Consider the following 5,747-nt stretch of genomic DNA (forward strand, 5'->3'; position numbering starts at 1 on the left):
TGCAAAATAGGTTTTATTCATGCACAGACTGCAAATTTAAAGTGGGACAGAGATTCAGCTTGCATTGCCTGAACCAACTTTGTTCTGCGCTGAAACGCTGTTTTCTGACATTTCAGGGTCTAACTTCAAAAATCATGCAAAACACTTCTAACACCTTCAGATATGTTTCTCTGTGTTGCAAAATAGGTTTTATTCATGCACAGACTGCAAATTTAAAGTGGGACAGAGATTCAGCTTGCATTGCCTGAACCAACTTTGTTCTGCGCTGAAACGCTGTTTTCTGACATTTCAGGGTCTAACTTCAAAAATCATGCAAAACACTTCTAACACCTTCAGATATGTTTCTCTGTGTTGCAAAATAGGTTTTATTCATGCACAGACTGCAAATTTAAAGTGGGACAGAGATTCAGCTTGCATTGCCTGAACCAACTTTGTTCTGCGCTGAAAAGCTGTTTTCTGACATTTCAGGGTCTAATTTCAAAAATCATGCAAAACACTTCTAACACCTTCAGATATGTTTCTCTGTGTTGCAAAATAGCTTTTATTCATGCACAGAGTGTAAATTTAAAGTGGGACAGAGATTCAGCTTGCATTGCCTGAACCAACTTTGTTCTGCGCTGAAACGCTGTTTTCTGACATTTCAGGGTCTAACTTCAAAAATCATGCAAAACACTTCTAACACCTTCAGATATGTTTCTCTGTGTTGCAAAATAGGTTTTATTCATGCACAGACTGCAAAGTTAAAGTGGGACCGAGATTCAGCTTGCATTGCCTGAACCAACTTTGTTCTGCGCTGAAAAGCTGTTTTATGACATTTCAGGGTCTAACTTCAAAAATCATGCAAAACACTTCTAACACCTTCAGATATGTTTCTCTGTGTTGCAAAATAGCTTTTATTCATGCACAGAGTGTAAATTTAAAGTGGGACAGAGATTCAGCTTGCATTGCCTGAACCAACTTTGTTCTGCGCTGAAACGCTGTTTTCTGACATTTCAGGGTCTAACTTCAAAAATCATGCAAAACACTTCTAACACCTTCAGATATGTTTCTCTGTGTTGCAAAATAGGTTTTATTCATGCACAGACTGCAAATTTAAAGTGGGACAGAGATTCAGCTTGCATTGCCTGAACCAACTTTGTTCTGCTCTGAAACGCTGTTTTCTGACATTTCAGGGTCTAACTTCAAAAATCATGCAAAACACTTCTAACACCTTCAGATATGTTTCTCTGTGTTGCAAAATAGCTTTTATTCATGCACAGAGTGTAAATTTAAAGTGGGACAGAGTTTCAGCTTGCATTGCCTTAACCAACTTTGTTCTGCGCTGAAACGCTGTTTTCTGACATTTCAGGGTCTAACTTCAAAAATCATGCAAAACACTTCTAACACCTTCAGATATGTTTCTCTGTGTTGCAAAATAGGTTTTATTCATTCACAGACTGCAAAGTTAAAGTTGGACCGAGATTCAGCTTGCATTGCCTGAACCAACTTTGTTCTGCGCTGAAAAGCTGTTTTCTGACATTTCAGGGTCTAACTTCAAAAATCATGCAAAACACTTCTTACACCTTCAGATATGTTTCTCTGTGTTGCAAAATAGCTTTTATTCATGCACAGAGTGTAAATTTAAAGTGGGACAGAGATTCAGCTTGCATTGCCTGAACCAACTTTGTTTTGCGCTGAAACGCTGTTTTCTGACATTTCAGGGTCTAACTTCAAAAATCATGCAAAACACTTCTAACACCTTCAGATATGTTTCTCTGTGTTGCAAAATAGGTTTTATTCATGCACAGACTGCAAATTTAAAGTGGGACAGAGATTCAGCTTGCATTGCCTGAACCAACTTTGTTCTGCGCTGAAACGCTGTTTTCTGACATTTCAGGGTCTAACTTCAAAAATCATGCAAAACACTTCTAACACCTTCAGATATGTTTCTCTGTGTTGCAAAATAGGTTTTATTCATGCACAGACTGCAAATTTAAAGTGGGACAGAGATTCAGCTTGCATTGCCTGAACCAACTTTGTTCTGCGCTGAAAAGCTGTTTTCTGACATTTCAGGGTCTAACTTCAAAAATCATGCAAAACACTTCTAACACCTTCAGATATGTTTCTCTGTGTTGCAAAATAGCTTTTATTCATGCACAGAGTGTAAATTTAAAGTGGGACAGAGATTCAGCTTGCATTGCCTGAACCAACTTTGTTCTGCGCTGAAACGCTGTTTTCTGACATTTCAGGGTCTAACTTCAAAAATCATGCAAAACACTTCTAACACCTTCAGATATGTTTCTCTGTGTTGCAAAATAGGTTTTATTCATGCACAGACTGCAAAGTTAAAGTGGGACCGAGATTCAGCTTGCATTGCCTGAACCAACTTTGTTCTGCGCTGAAAAGCTGTTTTATGACATTTCAGGGTCTAACTTCAAAAATCATGCAAAACACTTCTAACACCTTCAGATATGTTTCTCTGTGTTGCAAAATAGTTTTTATTCATGCACAGAGTGTAAATTTAAAGTGGGACAGAGATTCAGCTTGCATTGCCTGAACCAACTTTGTTCTGCGCTGAAACGCTGTTTTCTGACATTTAAGGGTCTAACTTCAAAAATCATGCAAAACACTTCTAACACCTTCAGATATGTTTCTCTGTGTTGCAAAATAGGTTTTATTCATGCACAGACTGCAAATTTAAAGTGGGACAGAGATTCAGCTTGCATTGCCTGAACCAACTTTGTTCTGCGCTGAAACGCTGTTTTCTGACATTTCAGGGTCTAACTTCAAAAATCATGCAAAACACTTCTAACACCTTCAGATATGTTTCTCTGTGTTGCAAAATAGGTTTTATTCATTCACAGACTGCAAAGTTAAAGTGGGACCGAGATTCAGCTTGCATTGCCTGAACCAACTTTGTTCTGCGCTGAAACGCTGTTTTCTGACATTTCAGGGTCTAACTTCAAAAATCATGCAAAACACTTCTAACACCTTCAGATATGTTTCTCTGTGTTGCAAAATAGGTTTTATTCATGCACAGACTGCAAAGTTAAAGTGGGACCGAGATTCAGCTTGCATTGCCTGAACCAACTTTGTTCTGCGCTGAAAAGCTGTTTTATGACATTTCAGGGTCTAACTTCAAAAATCATGCAAAACACTTCTAACACCTTCAGATATGTTTCTCTGTGTTGCAAAATAGTTTTTATTCATGCACAGAGTGTAAATTTAAAGTGGGACAGAGATTCAGCTTGCATTGCCTGAACCAACTTTGTTCTGCGCTGAAACGCTGTTTTCTGACATTTCAGGGTCTAACTTCAAAAATCATGCAAAACACTTCTAACACCTTCAGATATGTTTCTCTGTGTTGCAAAATAGGTTTTATTCATGCACAGACTGCAAATTTAAAGTGGGACAGAGATTCAGCTTGCATTGCCTGAACCAACTTTGTTCTGCTCTGAAACGCTGTTTTCTGACATTTCAGGGTCTAACTTCAAAAATCATGCAAAACACTTCTAACACCTTCAGATATGTTTCTCTGTGTTGCAAAATAGCTTTTATTCATGCACAGAGTGTAAATTTAAAGTGGGACAGAGATTCAGCTTGCATTGCCTGAACCAACTTTGTTCTGCGCTGAAAAGCTGTTTTCTGACATTTCAGGGTCTAACTTCAAAAATCATGCAAAACACTTCTTACACCTTCAGATATGTTTCTCTGTGTTGCAAAATAGCTTTTATTCATGCACAGAGTGTAAATTTAAAGTGGGACAGAGATTCAGCTTGCATTGCCTGAACCAACTTTGTTCTGCGCTGAAAAGCTGTTTTCTGACATTTCAGGGTCTAACTTCAAAAATCATGCAAAACACTTCTAACACCTTCAGATATGTTTCTCTGTGTTGCAAAATAGCTTTTATTCATGCACAGAGTGTAAATTTAAAGTGGGACAGAGATTCAGCTTGCATTGCCTGAACCAACTTTGTTCTGCGCTGAAACGCTGTTTTCTGACATTTCAGGGTCTAACTTCAAAAATCATGCAAAACACTTCTAACACCTTCAGATATGTTTCTCTGTGTTGCAAAATAGGTTTTATTCATGCACAGACTGCAAAGTTAAAGTGGGACCGAGATTCAGCTTGCATTGCCTGAACCAACTTTGTTCTGCGCTGAAAAGCTGTTTTATGACATTTCAGGGTCTAACTTCAAAAATCATGCAAAACACTTCTAACACCTTCAGATATGTTTCTCTGTGTTGCAAAATAGTTTTTATTCATGCACAGAGTGTAAATTTAAAGTGGGACAGAGATTCAGCTTGCATTGCCTGAACCAACTTTGTTCTGCGCTGAAACGCTGTTTTCTGACATTTAAGGGTCTAACTTCAAAAATCATGCAAAACACTTCTAACACCTTCAGATATGTTTCTCTGTGTTGCAAAATAGGTTTTATTCATGCACAGACTGCAAATTTAAAGTGGGACAGAGATTCAGCTTGCATTGCCTGAACCAACTTTGTTCTGCGCTGAAACGCTGTTTTCTGACATTTCAGGGTCTAACTTCAAAAATCATGCAAAACACTTCTAACACCTTCAGATATGTTTCTCTGTGTTGCAAAATAGGTTTTATTCATTCACAGACTGCAAAGTTAAAGTGGGACCGAGATTCAGCTTGCATTGCCTGAACCAACTTTGTTCTGCGCTGAAACGCTGTTTTCTGACATTTCAGGGTCTAACTTCAAAAATCATGCAAAACACTTCTAACACCTTCAGATATGTTTCTCTGTGTTGCAAAATAGGTTTTATTCATGCACAGACTGCAAAGTTAAAGTGGGACCGAGATTCAGCTTGCATTGCCTGAACCAACTTTGTTCTGCGCTGAAAAGCTGTTTTATGACATTTCAGGGTCTAACTTCAAAAATCATGCAAAACACTTCTAACACCTTCAGATATGTTTCTCTGTGTTGCAAAATAGTTTTTATTCATGCACAGAGTGTAAATTTAAAGTGGGACAGAGATTCAGCTTGCATTGCCTGAACCAACTTTGTTCTGCGCTGAAACGCTGTTTTCTGACATTTCAGGGTCTAACTTCAAAAATCATGCAAAACACTTCTAACACCTTCAGATATGTTTCTCTGTGTTGCAAAATAGGTTTTATTCATGCACAGACTGCAAATTTAAAGTGGGACAGAGATTCAGCTTGCATTGCCTGAACCAACTTTGTTCTGCTCTGAAACGCTGTTTTCTGACATTTCAGGGTCTAACTTCAAAAATCATGCAAAACACTTCTAACACCTTCAGATATGTTTCTCTGTGTTGCAAAATAGCTTTTATTCATGCACAGAGTGTAAATTTAAAGTGGGACAGAGATTCAGCTTGCATTGCCTGAACCAACTTTGTTCTGCGCTGAAAAGCTGTTTTCTGACATTTCAGGGTCTAACTTCAAAAATCATGCAAAACACTTCTTACACCTTCAGATATGTTTCTCTGTGTTGCAAAATAGCTTTTATTCATGCACAGAGTGTAAATTTAAAGTGGGACAGAGATTCAGCTTGCATTGCCTGAACCAACTTTGTTCTGCGCTGAAACGCTGTTTTCTGACATTTCAGGGTCTAACTTCAAAAATCATGCAAAACACTTCTAACACCTTCAGATATGTTTCTCTGTGTTGCAAAATAGGTTTTATTCATGCACAGACTGCAAATTTAAAGTGGGACAGAGATTCAGCTTGCATTGCCTGAACCAACTTTGTTCTGCGCTGAAACGCTGTTTTCTGACATTTCA

The sequence above is a fragment of the Garra rufa genome, unplaced genomic scaffold (genome assembly GCF_049309525.1).
Source record: "Garra rufa unplaced genomic scaffold, GarRuf1.0 hap1_unplaced_016, whole genome shotgun sequence".
Lineage (NCBI taxonomy): Eukaryota > Metazoa > Chordata > Actinopteri > Cypriniformes > Cyprinidae > Garra > Garra rufa.